Here is an 18,065-nt window from a genome sequence, read left to right on the forward strand (position 1 = left end):
TTCTTAATAATAGAATTATTATATAATAGATAGAATCTTATATCAACTGGAATTCTTATACAAGAGGACTCTGATATAATCGATATAATATCCAATGGATAGTGATTGAATCCTATGCATATAATAAACACAAAATCTTATATAATAAAATTCTGATGATATTGATATGTTTCTTATGTGATAACTCTTATCTAATAGAAAGAGATTTTATATTTTATATATAAAATTCCATATATCTGTAATTGCGAAAAATATTTCAAATATTTCCTCTTCAAAAGTTTAAGTCCATTGTATTCAACGAATCGCCAAGTCGTCTGGTGCTCTCATGATAAGATCTGGGCCCCAAGGCAGACTAGTTTCCCTTTAAGACAGATAGGTCCTAACACTTTTTTAAAAACTATTTTTGTAAAGTGCTATGTGGGTGGAGGGGGTATCTGGGAGAAGGTTTCCATGCCAACACAACTCTTCTAGAGTCGGGATTCAAACTCGAGCCGCCTTGATAAGTAGCCAAGTGGTTTTTACCACTCAGTCATACACCCCAAACTTGTTCTGGTTTATGTTAAAACAAAAAAAAAACAAAACAAGGAAAGTGACTAAAGAGCAAAATATACAAACTTTAATTTGGAGATTAAGCGAAAAGAACAAAATATACAAACTTTAATTTGGAGATTAAGCGAAAAGAACAAAACATACAAACTTTAATTTGGAGATTAAGCGAAAAGAACAAAACATACAAACTTTAATTTGGAGATTAAGCGAAAAGAACAAAATATACAAAATTTAATTTGGAGATTAAGCGAAAAGAACAAAATATACAAACCTTAATTTGGAAATTAAGCAAAAAGAACAAAACATACAAACTTTAATTTGGAGATTAAGTGAAAAGAACACAATATACAAACTTTAATTTGGAGATTAAGTGAAAAGAACAAAACATACAAACTTTAATTTGGAGATTAAGCAAAAAGAACAAAATATACAAACTTTAATTTGGAGATTAAGCGAAAAGAACAAAATATACAAACTTTAATTTGGAGATTAAGCAAAAAGAACAAAATATACAAACTTTAAATGGAGATTAAGCAAAAAGAACAAAATATACTAATTTTAATTTGGAGATTAAGCGAAAAGAACAAAACATACAAACTTTAATTTGGAGATTAAGCGAAAAGAACAAAATATACAAACTTTAATTTGGAGATTAAGCGAAAAGAACAAAACATACAAACTTTAATTGGAGATTAAGCAAAAAGAACAAAATATACTAATTTTAATTTGGAGATTAAGCGAAAAGAACAAAACATACAAACTTTAATTTGGAGATTAAGCGAAAAGAACAAAATATACAAACTTTAATTTGGAGATTAAGCGAAAAGAACAAAACATACAAACTTTAATTTGGAGATTAAGCAAAAAGAACAAAACATACAAACTTTAATTTGGAGATTAAGCAAAAAGAACAAAATATACAAACTTTATTTGGAGATTAAGCGAAAAGAACAAAATATACAAACTTTAATTTGGAGATTAAGCGACTGTAGCAGTTAAATAAAATGACAACATTACACATCGTGATATCAGCCCAAATGGTAATGACTAGTGACAGACATCTTCGTGACTCTGAACACTTCTAGATGTTGTAGGTTGTCCAATTATAACACTTCTACACTTATTCTACTGCGCGAGTTCAAACTAACCAAGGGACATCACTATTAAATACAATATACTTAATAAGACTTCTGATGAATTCAACAGATGTATTTATCTACAAATGGGGTGCTCGTCTTGTCTCACTCTCCGCCGTTTACTTAGCAGTCTCTATCAACATTCTTCTTTCTCTAAGCTCTAGCCATGTTGTTCTCCTTCAGGTACCCGCATTCTGCAACGTCATTCGTCTGTCTGACTACGTCACTACTTTGTCCGTCGCTAAAAATAATGCACAATAGATTTATTTACAAAACTCACATAATCTCTTAACTAAACTAGGTCACTGCAATATGTAATTCATCTTGTAAACTCTGTCAGCCCACATGTTCCATTAGAGTTAAAACCCCTGGTTCTTCATCAAACATTTAATTAACTGACTCATTGAAGAAAACCAACAACTTTCTAACTTAAGAAAATCACAATCGAGAATGTGTCTTATGTTTTTAGACTGAGCTTAAATTAAAGAGTGAAAATATCAGAGAGCTAGGCGCTGTTGATATTTAGAAAACAGGGTCAGAAAAACACTTTTGGTTAAAGAGATTATTACGTTCTGGAATTTTCTAAACCTACATTTGTACACAAGAACATTCGTCTGCCCCTCTTTTTTTTTATATTCCACAGTCATTCTTCTAATTGTACTATGTGAAGCTTTGTGACCAGAGAATCTATCTATCTATCTATCTATCTATCTATCTATCTATCTATCTATCTATCTATCTATCTATCTATCTATCTATCTATCTATATATCTATATATCTCTATCTATCTATCTATCTATCTATATATATATATATCTATATATCTCTATCTATCTATCTATCTATCTATCTATCTATCTATCTATCTATCTATCTATCTATCTATCTATCTATCTATGTGTATGTCCGTCCGTCTATCTATCTATCTATCTATCTATCTATCTATCTATCTATCTATCTATCTATTTTTATACACTTTCTTTCTAATTTTCGTCTATTTATTTTTCTAGCTCCCTAACCCCATCCCCCCCTCATGTATATGCTTGTTGTTCAATCGAGATGGCCCTAGACTCTCGTATTGATTTATCATGTGCCTGGTTGGCCTGCGCAACTCGAGCGAGGTTGGCACTGGTTGGCAACTTCCTCTAATTTCGATCACAGTGTTACCGAGCCGGCCTTTATCCCCAACCTTACTCTAGTCAATTATCTAGTCTCATAAAAAGCAATTCAGTTTGCCCAGGTCCCGTCCATCCTCAATCATAAACTCCAATATTTACGGCCCTTACTTTTCTACTCTCCTTCACTAGGAGAGTTACTTACTGCTTTTCTAAACAAGATGCTAATGTTTTCGGTCACCTAATAAATAACAATGAGTTATGTGCTCATGTTTGTGTGGGTCCGAAGATTGATGCATTGTCTCTACTGAAACCTGTAGGGAAAAAATGTGAACATATAAAGTGTGAATAACATATTTTGTGTGCAACAAAGTTTATTTAGTTAACATGACTGACTTTGTTAAGAGAAGGGAATGAGATAATATTTTGATCGATTTCATTTTTAGCGGCCCCCGAAAGGGGAAAAGACGCTATTAGTTTTGTGCGAAATGTCTGTCCGTCTGTCCGTCCGTCCCGTTTAGATTTCGTAAACTACAAAAGATATTGAAAATCCGACATCACAATATTTTAGACCATTCAAAGTTCTGATGCAACGGCTACTTTTTTTTTTCTGAAAGCGAAAAATCTAATTACACTAAACAATTAGATCAATTATAAGACATCAGTTAGGCCAGGGGAGGCGCGGTGGCTGAGCGGTAAATAGCTTGGCTTCCGAACCGGGGGTCCCGGGTTCGAATCCCGGTGAAGACTGGGATTTTCAACGTTGGAATCTTTGGGCGCCTCTGAGTCCACTCAGCTCTAATGGGTACCTGACATTAGTTGGGGAAAAGTAAATGTGGTTGGTCGTTGAGCTGGCTACATGACACCCTCATTAACCGTAGGCCACAAAAACAGATGAACTTTACATCATCTGCCCTATAGACCACAAGGTCTGAAAGGGGAACTAGTTAGGCCAGGTTCACATCTAACTTTACATTCACTTTCACCTATCCTTTGATCTGCGGGATCGTTGGGGCACTACACAAGATCTGTTAACTTTCTTTCTCCATTCTTATCTCTCATTTGTCTTTGATATAATTTCATTCGGATATTCTTTCTGAAAATATTGAAACCTGCCTGGGTGGACCACTTCGGGGGCCGATTTTGAGTTTGTGTTTCCACACAAACTGTCTTTTGTAACCTTGTTTTTTCATTAGAAAATGTAACGTGAATTGTATTAACATTATTTACACAGCATTCAGCTTCACTGTAGATGTATGTAGAAACACAAGTGAAATCATGAGAATTGAAACACAATACAACTCACCAAGAAATTACACGTCTTGGTGTCACTCGTCTCCAGCCTGTTCTCCCTACTACAACTTTCAAGCCCCTATCTATGGACAGACTTCCTCGTGGTCACCCAAGAATCACGCACATACCCCATGAACCCTCCATAACACCCTCCATGACACCCTCCATGACACCCTTCCATTTGTTGTTTGTTATTTTTACGTCATCGTTACTAAGTAAACCTTCCCTCTATTCCCGAAACCATGGGCGTAGCCAGGAGGGGTTGGGGTTCAAAATTTAATGACTGATTTTTTTGCTTTGATTCTGTTTATTTTTGGCGATATTTTAATACTAAACCATCACTTGCCCCAGCGCAGCCAAGGGGTTTTGAGCTTAAAACCCCCTAACTGGGGGTTTTGCTGTCAAATCCCTTTCTTCTATAATAAAAAAGAATGCCCCTCTTCAATATAAGACTATCCAAACATGTCACCAGATTCTATGAGCGTAGCCAAAAGGGGTTTTGTGTTTAAACACCCCTTCAGCGGGGTTTAAGCGAAAAAAATATCTCTTCAATATAAAATAAAGTAAATTACACAATCAAAATTCTATGAGCGTAGCCAAGCCAAAGAGGGGGGGGGGGTGAGTTTAAACCCACTCCTCCAGAGGGCTTTGTTTTTAAGTTTAAAACCCCTCCTGATGTTTTTGAGTAAAAAATACCCACATACAGAGAGTTTTGAGGTTGAAAACCTCTCTCTTCAAATTTATTCTAAAGAAAACAGTCACCAAATTCTATGAGCGTGTTATGGGGGTTTTGAATTAAAAAAAAAAACCACAGATCTTTTATTTTAAAATCCCCCCCAAAAATGATTTTGACGGTAAATCTTCCCTTTTCGATATAAAATCTAAAGCAAACTACAGTGACCTAATTCCAAGAGCGTAGCCAAGAGAGGTTACAAATTTCTACCAGTGGCTGGGCTTCATTACTAAAGTGCAGTGAATAGTCATCTGCCGAAATGACTAAATGACTAAATATGTCTCAACAAAGATGGCTAAGACGGATTCCAGGAGTCAGTTATAGAGATTGGGTCTCAATCAAGGCAATCCTATGCCGAAATGGAAGTCGACCCTTTAGTAAGGTTGTAACAGAGGTTTGTTTGCGGGACATGTTCTCCGACAAATGAATTACGCATAATAAGAGTTGCGATGACATGGAGGCCATTACGAGTAAAGCGCAAACAGGGAAATCCTAGTACAACTTGGCGCCACACTTTCATGGAGGTCCTCAGAGACGGTGGGAAGAGGCTTCAGACATTGCCAGTGACAGATTTTTGTGGAAGCAGCTTGCCGCCCAATGCGCCGAACTTTTTAATAGCAGGATAATGCACTGTAGATACCCCAGAATATGCATTTTGTTGGCTTTCATTAGCGAGAATAGTGTTCCCCGCGCTGGGGAAGCTCGCAGCGCTCCCACAGATCCCTTTGCTGGCAATGGCGGGGAGTCTACAATTTTTCCACTAAGAACCGATTCTAGAGTACAATAAACGTCTTTCGCAACAATGAAGGGTCAGAATGTAATAAAGATTAATTATGTATACACACACGCACACACACACATTTTTTTCGGGAGTGGATTCCCCTCCCCCCAATCCCCCCCCCCAAATATATATATATATATATATATATATCCTCCCTCGTGATTGAAGATCAGCGCATTTCTCATATCCTATAAGAATCCTCACTTTAAAAAGCCGCCGCATACGTGGCATCGGTGTGTTTGGTCAGTTGCAGATGGATCTGCTTCTTTTCTCAGCTTTTTGTTGGTTCGGCGCTCTTTCACGCTGACCACACTTCTTACTGTGACAAGTCGGATTAAGATTTGGCCGTTTTGGGTGTCTAGGGGATTTTTATGGTTTGAGAATCCTTACTTGCACATATAAACTACAAGCACAGCGTTATAATGCAGGCAACAAATACTATATTTAGATGTAAACTTATGTACAGTTTATTATACAAAATAAGGTAATGAAGGGTGAAATGCTGTACAGTTGCTAGTATGGGATCTAGCGTATTTACATATATAGGACTATCATCATCAGATATTAGAACCAAATGGTCTGAGTGTCATTAGGCTGGTTGCTTAGCTTTTGGTCCGGTGCTGCACTGGTGAGACTGGTGTGGCTGATACTGATGCTGTCTGCTTGTGGGCTGGCGTAGTGGATCCAGGCTCCGTGTGCAGTCCAACTTGTATGGTTGCAGAGCTAAGCTGCGTCTACCAATCAGTTAAGCCAGTGACGAGTCTGTGGCTAGCGTTGTTACTTGGACTCTTGAAGGATGAGTAGGTCTGATGTCTACAGATCTGGTGCCAGCAAATCTGTTATCAGCTTTAGGTTGCTAAGATTTCAGGCAGATGTAGCCTATAGATAAAGCTGCAACGATATGATGTATGCGTCGGTTTAGCCATAATGATAACACTGGGAGGTAGATGCCTTTCCGTGAAGGACATCTTCAGACTGGTGTATAGAAACCATAAGCTAGTTTCATATTTATCAAAGGGACCTAACAAATGAATATAGTGTCCCATCAAGGGAGATAACAATAATAATGGGGACTCCCATAAAGGGAAATAACAAACAGTAACAAATGATATATGATAAGTAATATAAGTGACGCTCACCAATCACGGTGAATTGCAAGTACATACATCACTAAGATAAATGAGATGAAAGGGGAAGGGGAGATCAACGTCTGATACTCGCCCGTGCTCTCACATAAGTAAACATAGAGCATAAGTAAATACATACTCAGTAATAAGACATGTTTACAGAGGTGTTTTGATAATTCCCTGCCAAGGAATTAATCAATGATACTATATTGAGGGCTCGTGCCGAGCGCTAATATATCCGAGTTAAATTAATAATAGTTAAAGAGCTAAATACATCTGGTAAGAATTGTTAATAGAATCTAGTCCAGATGGCTTGAACATTTAGCCACAAAGTCATGATATAAAATATAAGTATACAGTAATCTACTTACATTATCCATAATAAGAATGCACAAATATGTACACAAATAATGTAGTAATAAATGCACAAATATATATTTACATTGCTAAGTAAAATGGTTGTCAAGCACTTTACTAAGTTACATACCACCAATCCAAGTGAAATAAGGGAATGAAAATAGTCTAGAGCTCAAGCAAGAGATAGATGTGCTCCCTGTGGGCTCTCCAGCGTGAATGAGATCGGACGATGAAGTTTGTCCATATACACGTGGATAGAAAGGGGGGGGGTGAGTGGCGGGAGATAAGTGCAAAGGTGGTCTAGACTATCTGGCGTCTTTGACAAAGAGATCCTCGCTTGACCGTGACGGCGTTTCCGGGAGATAGACACCGCGCGAAGGCGCGAGTTGAAAGTCCAGGAAATCAGCCCAGGTGGTCAGGTGGATTATGAAGGGGAGATTATCAGAGCTGGGTACATCAAGGGAGATTATATTATGATAATGGCTAGTGCTAGACGAACAGCGTTGCCCGAGGCGTTAAGTTGAAAGGGTACTTTGAAGTGACCAGCCGCTCCCGGAAAAGGGGGGGGGGGTCAACGGATGTTTGCCACGATAGATGGAGGGAGTGTAATCTTGTCAAGAGTCTAGTGTGACACGTGTCAAAGTGGGGATAGTAAAATGTGACATCGATGCCAAAGGGGTGGGGTTGGATTGGAGGGGTGGTGGCTGTGTTTTTAGCGCTTGATTGGCTAAATTAATAAAATTGATGATTAATAGCGAGTAAATAAATTAATTAAATGCTTAGACCTGAGTGATACCTCGAGTGAGCTAAAACGGTTCGTCACAACCCTCCCCGCGTAAGATAGGTCTTGGTTAAAAGATCTATAAAGTGCTCACGTTGGTATCGCTCAAGTTTCGTCTACTGTCGGTCGTAGCATTTAAGAAAACTTTCCCAGTAGTTAAGAGGTTGCCAAGGTCCAGAGGGGTGTCCGTCCTAAGGGTCCGCTGTCGCCTATGTTCTGTCCGCAGGCGGATTGCCACGTGGAAGAGGCAATTCTGGAAACCTGGGGAAATAGGCCGGGTGAATAGGACTGGGTACATCTCCTTCTTGGGGCAGACCAGTAAGTGGGATGGGTGTTATGGCGGAGTGCCCAATGCGCGTATGTTGGACGGGGCTTATCTCTGAAGCCATAGTAAGGCGTTTCTTCGTGAGTGCGATTAATCGGCTTACCTCTAGTTTTCCAGACACGGTCAATGTCAGGGAAGAGTGGCCTTAAAGTGTGGGTGGAGCCGTGATGAGGTCCACTTTCGCGAGAGTGAAAGTTTACTTTCCTCTGTGACTTCCTGGCAGGATCAGTGCCAGGCATGAGTGGTTTGATACCTGAAGAGCGGGAGTTACAAGGACTCTCACGAGTGTAGGTATTTCGCTTACCTCGTGACTTCCTAGCAGTGCCAGTGCCAGGGATGAGCGGTTTGATTTTGGCTGAAGAGCCAGTAAAGGGTTTGTTAGAGTGGCGACCAGGGCTTCCAACCGGCTGGTTGCTGCCACGTTTCTGCTTTGTCATTCTACCGACAGGCAGAGAGAAGTATGGTTTATTGACAACTCCTAGAGGTATGTACCTGGAGCCTAGAACAAAGTCGTATACTGGCGAGTCCATGACTACTGCATCAATGGTGCCATGTACATACTTGCATTCTACGTGGACCCGAGCGATAGGATACACCTTCGGAGGAATGCCACGGTCTAGAGATTGAACCGTCACTGATCCACCAGTGAGATCCGATGGGTCGACCAGTGCTTTGCTGATGACAGAGCTCACCTCACATCCGGAATCGAATAGTGCCTGGACAGGAGATCCGTTAATCAGAATAGTCTCTACCCCAGGAGGTGATACGGTGGAGTGAGGCGGTATCGGTTGGGTAAGGCCACAAGCAGTGGGTTCAGGGGCCACGGTCAGCGCCGATATGACGTAATAGTCCTCCTCTTCCTCATCAAGAGGCGATGGCTGATTATGCAAAGAGGGTTCAGGGAGCTCAGTCATGGCTGACACAGTACGTGGGGCCTGATGCTGTCGATTGGGCCTGTGATCACTCGTGCTGTTCCGGTCACGGTGATGGTTATTGGTCTGGCCATGTCGAGGCGGGTGGCTTCGTCTGTCGTAGCTAGTAGGCGTGGCTGGTCGTTGGATTGGTGCTTTTTGGTGATGAGGTTTAGTAAAAGGAGAGGGTTGGCTAGAAGGAGCGTGTTTGTTGGAAGAAGTGGGCTGGTCCTCTGGTTTGTCCGAGGCTGAGGTCTTGCTTTTGATGTCCTTAACGTCTTTGCGGGCAGTCGCGTACCGGTCTGCAGCTGAAGCTATGTCGGCTGGTGTAGCGGCTTGCTGCTCCCTAACAAAGATTTTGACATCGTTAGGCATGCACTCTAGCAACTGCTCTGCGAGTATGAGGCTCACTAGGCCGTCCAAAGTCTCTGGCAGTTCGCTAAGAGTGTGCCACCTCTTCAGGTATTTGTCCAACCTGTCGCAGAGATTACCGTAGGTCTCTCGGCGCTCTAGGCGGGATGTCCTGAATTTCTTTTGGTAAGCCTCGGCCGTCAGCTCGAATTGGACGAGTAGCGCCTGTTTGAGGGCTGCATAGTCTTCCCGCTGGCTGGAGGGGAGTTTAGAGTATACTTCGTAGGCTTTGCCTCTGAGGCATTGGGATAGCCGGAAGCACCATTTCTCCTCTGGCAGACCGTAGTAGCTCGCAACTTCTTCGAAGCGGACCAGATAAACTTCGATGTTTTCTGTCTTGTCGTCGAAGTGCTCCATTGGCATGTGTGGTAGGCCGTTTGAGGAACTTTGCTGGGAGGCAGGGCTAGCCGGGCGAGATCCGGAGGAAGCTTGACTGGCGGTTCCGTTCTCTTTCTCCGCGGTTATCCTTTCTCTCTCAGTTATTTGTTTTTCCCTTTCTCGCTCCGTGATTTCCTTTTCTTTAGCTATAGCTATAGCTACTTCAGCTTCCCTTTTCTCTCTTTCCATAGCTATTTCATGTTCCCTTTCCTTCTCCTTTCTACTTTCTTCCCTCTCCTTCTCAAATTCTGCCCTCACATATTCTTTCTGCTTTGCCTCATCGTCATACATGACGGCCGCGAGTTCTCTGAGTTCAGCTATTTTTTGTTTCATGTCAGAGTCCGCTTTGGAGCGTGTGCCACTGGCCATGGTGGTAAGGGGTGCTAGTATGGTGAGGGGTGGGTAGTGAGGGGGAAAGGCAGAGGGTAGAGTAAGAGGTGGAGACGATGACGGAGCTGCTGAAAGCAATTACTTAAGAGTTATAGGAAAGGTGGTTGTCACAGATTACATTATAGAATTGTTTGTACATTTCACTTTTGAAAGTAATATAAGCCCTCGACATGAGTCTCGGGATTTAATCCTCAAATTTAGACACTTGACATTCAAGTCAGGATTTACCCAAGGGACATAATTAGTATGTTTGAAATCTATTGGTTGATTTGAATTTAAACAAAGACATTTTTGAAAAGAGTTAGCGCCAGAGAATTGGCGGTAGTAAAAGTTAGTCGATAAAAGAATGTTCTTGTAGCTAGTCACGTTTCTAAGAGCTCTGTTTGAAAAGCCTTTGTAATATGCTCATTGATTTGTAATTTGTACATAACTGTACTTACGTTATATTTAAATAAAGTTCCAGAGTTTTGTCTTATCAAAGAGTCGTCAATTTGTGAGTCTAGATCGTCATTTTTGTTAACAATTGAATTCAAGTAAAATCCCCGGCATAACAACACATCGTAACATCGTGCATGTTGTTACATCTGACACAAGTGTTGTCACATTTGGCACTCTCCGACGAATAAAAGTTCATGGACAACTTTTAACGAAATTTATTCAAGATCTAGATCTAGGACCAATTTCTAAAACTCTTCAAAGGAGCTTCATTCTTATTTAACGGAGGACAGAATTTCTGTGTTTAACAGGTCAGTTGGTTATCGATAATTCTTTTATAAAGATTTTCGTTAGAGTTACGTTTAACTCACGAAATCTATTATTATATGTAATTGGCAAAAGGAATAAGACCAATATACATAATAACTGGCATTATAAAAAAAAAAAAGACCAGTAAAGTAAATAACTGGCATTATAAAAAGACCAGTAAAGCAAATAACTGGCGTTATAAAGAAGACCAGTAAAGCAAATAACTGGCATTATAAAAAAAGACCAGTAAATCAAATAACTGGCATTATAAAGAAGACCAGTAAATAATCATTTGAGCAGCACAAAGTAAACAGAAGACCAGATTTAACCAACTGTTAAACCAGTAAAAAGTACATCGGCTCAATAGATCTATATATCAATCATACGACTCCAGTAACTACAAGTCTACTGTCAAGAATTTATTAGCAAATTGAGGCTTCAAGAACTTTGTCATTATATTATTATTATATCTGAGATAAAGCCAAAATCCAGATATTGTAAATTTTGCTCCAATACAAGAAACTAACAAAAAAAAAAATTAAATATGGCTTCCAGTGCTAGAACACAACGATTCTTCGAATTAATAGAATTTGCCAAAGAAAAGCAAATTTCAAAGCCAGACCAGTGGGCAGAGAAACAAGAAGAAAAAGAATATCAAGAGCAAGAAGCTGAAAGACAAAGGCAAGAATCTGAAAAACAAAGGCAAGAAGCTGAAAAACAAAGGCAAGAATCTGAAAAACAAAGGCAAGACGCCGAAAAGCAAAGACAACATGAAAAAGAAAAAATGGAATTCGAAAGGCAAAATAAAGAAAATAAAGAAAGCATTTCAATTCAAGATCACTCAAGTATGTTTGACAAATACAGATTAATGAACAAAATATCGGCTTTCAACGAAAACATTGACAATATGGACTCGTATCTCATAAGATTTGAAGAAATAGCTACAACATCCGGTCTACCTGAAGCACATTGGTCGAGCTCACTCCTCACCCTTTTGACTGGCAAAGCTGTCAACATTTGCTCACAACTGTCCATCAATGAACGCAGCACTTACTCTGATATCAAGGAAGCTCTACTGCGCCAATACGGAGCAACTTCAGCCAACTATAGAAAGAAATTCTATAATGAAAGAGCCATTTCATGTCTTGCAGTCATACCAGAAGAAGATGAAAACGACACGTCCGAATTTGACGACATACCCAGAGTCTCTAGCAATGATACAAAAACTCTAACTGGTCAAACTGAAGTCCATCAAGACAAGTCATATTTCACACATGATGACTTCATACATCAAGACTTGAATAAGACTACATCTGCATCAAATACTATGATATGCATTGAATATTTTTGCTACAATCAAGACAAGTCTCATGAACCAGAAGCAGATACTTATATTCAATCAACTTTGGCTATACCAGACAAAAGAAAAACTTTTCAACTTGACTCTACCACTCATACAAGTATTCCTTATCTGAAAGAATGTGAGTCAACTCAAGAAGCCATCACAACCAAGAACGTTGAAAGTCAAAGAATATTACATGAACACATGAAATCAAGACATTTTGCTCAAGGAGATCAAGTCAATTTACTGTTACCAGATTGGAGTAACAAGCTATTCTACAAATGGCAAGGTCCATTTACCATCACCAGAAAGATTTCCAACCTGCTTTATGAAATCAATGTCAACAAGGTTACCAAAGTATTTCATGTTCATATGTTTGAACATTACCATGAAACAGATAATGAAGACATCAAAGCAGAAGTTGATAATTTTACAAGCTTAGCAACTATTCCTGAGGAAGAAGAAACATCATCAACACCCATTCCTGAGTTAGATGTTTCATTACCTACATCAAATAACATTGACATTCCCAAGGTCATCACTCTGGATGACATAGCACTACAGAAAGTGAAGGACACTAAAGTGTTTCCAGACCATGCAGATTTCCTTACCAGTGTTTCTGAAACATTCCCATTACTGCAATTTGAAAACAACTCAGAAAGCAATAACATTGACAACACCAAGTTTCATCCTCCATCCACTCAAGGGGCAACTTTTCTTCAGAAAGGAACAAATGAACTTCTTCAACATTGCTGTATCGACCGATTGAACTCAGACATGTTCAGTCATTGCTCTATCGAACATTCTAACGCAAAGCATTCCGCTACCATTGTTCTACAGCGTCAAAGTTCATCAACCAGAAAATTGAGTTTTGGTTTCGGACAGTTCTTATTTTCACCAAACTCAAGCGCGGTTCAATCAGACATTATATGTGAGATCATTATGACATGGAGACAACAGCTTCATAAACTGAAAGACCTTTTCTTCAAGTTTAGAAAACGCACATGCACATCCATGTCGGCAATTCAGAAGGGTTCCGAACTTTACATTTCTACTCTACATATGTACTATAGCATATTTAGTGCCACTTGATCCATTATCATTCATACTCGTCAAGGAAGAACAGTATTCAGTTGTACTTAATCAATTAATTTGTCTACTCATTTTTTTCCACAGGAGTTCTATATCAGATGTTGTATTTATTTCAGCACCAAGCAACCCACTGAGGAAGGTCACTCATTCAAGATACTTTTTTAATTATGTTTCAGCATCTTTGCATATGACATGCATTAGTCATTTTAATTTTAAATCAGGTATTTTATTTCAGGTCGAATATTATTGCATATATCCTATTATAATAGTACAGATACATGACAGACAATTGGAATTTTTCATTGCTTCACACATATTGAGATTTATTTCACATTGAGTATTATTTTCTCAGAAGATTGTCATGTACTATCACAATTATTTTTCTATGTCAATTTTTCATATGCAATATATTTTTTCCCATGTACACATTTTCACAAATGAGTTATAATGTCATATTTTAATTTCATCATGAAGCTTCATAACCTATTCAATTCAAGATTTAATTTATCCAAGTATTATGCTTTGTACAATTTTTGATATTGTTCATGACAAGCATTGTCTCATTTTCATAACCACTTGAATAGCGGAACAGGTGTTCAAAGTCATCAATAATTTTATTCACTGCATTTACATATTTTTTTATCTCCAAGTTGACTTTATTTTGTCATATGTTACCTCAACCATTTTTCTTTAATTTCATGTATGGTATTTTGTGTATATTTAAATATTTTAATACATATGAGCATTTCTATTACCATACAAATGCTAAATGGAGAGGGGGGTAATATGTCACAGATTACATTATAGAATTGTTTGTACATTTCACTTTTGAAAGTAATATAAGCCCTCGACATGAGTCTCGGGATTTAATCCTCAAATTTAGACACTTGACATTCAAGTCAGGATTTACCCAAGGGACATAATTAGTATGTTTGAAATCTATTGGTTGATTTGAATTTAAACAAAGACATTTTTGAAAAGAGTTAGCGCCAGAGAATTGGCGGTAGTAAAAGTTAGTCGATAAAAGAATGTTCTTGTAGCTAGTCACGTTTCTAAGAGCTCTGTTTGAAAAGCCTTTGTAATATGCTCATTGATTTGTAATTTGTACATAACTGTACTTACGTTATATTTAAATAAAGTTCCAGAGTTTTGTCTTATCAAAGAGTCGTCAATTTGTGAGTCTAGATCGTCATTTTTGTTAACAATTGAATTCAAGTAAAATCCCCGGCATAACAACACATCGTAACATCGTGCATGTTGTTACATCTGACACAAGTGTTGTTACAGTGGTATTAACCTTTGTTTGGTGCTTAAGAACCTGTAAATGAAGTACAATCACAGCAATACAAAATTAGAAAAATAAAATATCTCTGAATGACACTCTATAGTCTTGTGCTCTAACAATGATGATAGTTAAAATACTGGGGAGTTGCCTGCTGTGCTTGCAGTATTAGTTGGGTAAATCACGGACGAGGCTCGCCATTGTGACAAGTCGGATTAAGATTTGGCCGTTTTGGGTGTCTAGGGGATTTTTATGGTTTGAGAATCCTTACTTGCACATATAAACTACAAGCACAGCGTTATAATGCAGGCAACAAATACTATATTTAGATGTAAACTTATGTACAGTTTATTATACAAAATAAGGTAATGAAGGGTGAAATGCTGTACAGTTGCTAGTATGGGATCTAGCGTATTTACATATATAGGACTATCATCATCAGATATTAGAACCAAATGGTCTGAGTGTCATTAGGCTGGTTGCTTAGCTTTTGGTCCGGTGCTGCACTGGTGAGACGGGTGTGGCTGATACTGATGCTGTCTGCTTGTGGGCTGGCGTAGTGGATCCAGGCTCCGTGTGCAGTCCAACTTGTATGGTTGCAGAGCTAAGCTGCGTCTACCAATCAGTTAAGCCAGTGACGAGTCTGTGGCTAGCGTTGTTACTTGGACTCTTGAAGGATGAGTAGGTCTGATGTCTACAGATCTGGTGCCAGCAAATCTGTTATCAGCTTTAGGTTGCTAAGATTTCAGGCAGATGTAGCCTATAGATAAAGCTGCAACGATATGATGTATGCGTCGGTTTAGCCATAATGATAACACTGGGAGGTAGATGCCTTTCCGTGAAGGACATCTTCAGACTGGTGTATAGAAACCATAAGCTAGTTTCATATTTATCAAAGGGACCTAACAAATGAATATAGTGTCCCATCAAGGGAGATAACAATAATAATGGGGACTCCCATAAAGGGAAATAACAAACAGTAACAAATGATATATGATAAGTAATATAAGTGACGCTCACCAATCACGGTGAATTGCAAGTACATACATCACTAAGATAAATGAGATGAAAGGGGAAGGGGAGATCAACGTCTGATACTCGCCCGTGCTCTCACATAAGTAAACATAGAGCATAAGTAAATACATACTCAGTAATAAGACATGTTTACAGAGGTGTTTTGATAATTCCCTGCCAAGGAATTAATCAATGATACTATATTGAGGGCTCGTGCCGAGCGCTAATATATCCGAGTTAAATTAATAATAGTTAAAGAGCTAAATACATCTGGTAAGAATTGTTAATAGAATCTAGTCCAGATGGCTTGAACATTTAGCCACAAAGTCATGATATAAAATATAAGTATACAGTAATCTACTTACATTATCCATAATAAGAATGCACAAATATGTACACAAATAATGTAGTAATAAATGCACAAATATATATTTACATTGCTAAGTAAAATGGTTGTCAAGCACTTTACTAAGTTACATACCACCAATCCAAGTGAAATAAGGGAATGAAAATAGTCTAGAGCTCAAGCAAGAGATAGATGTGCTCCCTGTGGGCTCTCCAGCGTGAATGAGATCGGACGATGAAGTTTGTCCATATACACGTGGATAGAAAGGGGGGGGGGGTGAGTGGCGGGAGATAAGTGCAAAGGTGGTCTAGACTATCTGGCGTCTTTGACAAAGAGATCCTCGCTTGACCGTGACAGCGTTTCCGGGAGATAGACACCGCGCGAAGGCGCGAGTTGAAAGTCCAGGAAATCAGCCCAGGTGGTCAGGTGGATTATGAAGGGGAGATTATCAGAGCTGGGTACATCAAGGGAGATTATATTATGATAATGGCTAGTGCTAGACGAACAGCGTTGCCCGAGGCGTTAAGTTGAAAGGGTACTTTGAAGTGACCAGCCGCTCCCGGAAAAGGGGGGGGGGTCAACGGATGTTTGCCACGATAGATGGAGGGAGTGTAATCTTGTCAAGAGTCTAGTGTGACACGTGTCAAAGTGGGGATAGTAAAATGTGACATCGATGCCAAAGGGGTGGGGTTGGATTGGAGGGGTGGTGGCTGTGTTTTTAGCGCTTGATTGGCTAAATTAATAAAACTGATGATTAATAGCGAGTAAATAAATTAATTAAATGCTTAGACCTGAGTGATACCTCGAGTGAGCTAAAACGGTTCGTCACACTTGCTTAAATTCAATACTTATAGTTTATAGTTCTATGACAAAATGAGGTTTTATAAGCATTAAACGAAATTTATTGCTTTTGTACGATTATTTAATATGCATGATTTTTAATATTTAGGAGGCATTTTTAGGAGGTGGGGTGACCACCAAACTCTCTACCTATAAATTAACGTTTCTCAAACTGCGGGAACCGACATGCTGACATTAGGAAACTTTTGAAGGAGACTTTTGATAATAATAATATTCTAATATAATAATATAAAATTTAAATAGCTTTGCATAAGAAAGTTAATTTAGGCTCAAGGCTCCAAGGCCCCAACCCCCTCATTTACACAGAGAAACAACACATTTCTCAAAAGCGTCTAACAAACGATGTGTTGACATCTTCAGGTCGGCTACAAGTCTCGAAGATGATCGTACGACGTTGTGACGTACTAACACTACTTGTGCCCACTTGTGCGTTCATTGTCACTGACTATTCAGTATCCACATGGGCCCCCGCCTCACATTATTTCACTTATTTTGACCTGTGCTTATTTTTTTTTTACTACGATGAATAATCAGATGTAGATGCCCAGAAAATGCACATTTAGGCAGCTCAAAAGGCAAAAAAAAAAAAAAAAAGACATACTGGGGAGCTAAAGGCGCTCTTGCATAGCTCTCTAAGGGGAGTGCGAACTTTTTTTTTCTTCTTGGTGGCATCACAATTTCTTTATATTTTGTTTCGCAAGTGGAACAATCAGTGATAAGTGAGTAGTGCGTGAATGAATTTAGTGTCAGGGCCCTTAGGAATATATAAAAATATAAAGGAAATATTGATATTTTTTTTAATGTATATGAAAATTTTTGCTCACTTTTTAGCACTGCAGAATCCATTGTTTCTAAGTTCTTTTGTTAATAAAACAAGAATAATTTAGCAGGCAACAGTGAAGTTCCACTTAGCGTCCTTGACATTGTTTGACTTACTTGACTTAATCCTGTGCACTCCCAGGGCAGCATTGGGCGCAACCGCACCTCTCCACCGAACTAGGTTCTGAGAAGCTTTCTTCATCTGCACCCATGTCATTGTTCTCTTCAACTAAAAAATCTCCAATACAGGCAGTCGACTAGAGGGACTATCTGATTT

This window comes from Biomphalaria glabrata, chromosome 1 (assembly GCF_947242115.1).
Source record: "Biomphalaria glabrata chromosome 1, xgBioGlab47.1, whole genome shotgun sequence".
Classification (NCBI taxonomy): Eukaryota; Metazoa; Mollusca; class Gastropoda; family Planorbidae; genus Biomphalaria; species Biomphalaria glabrata.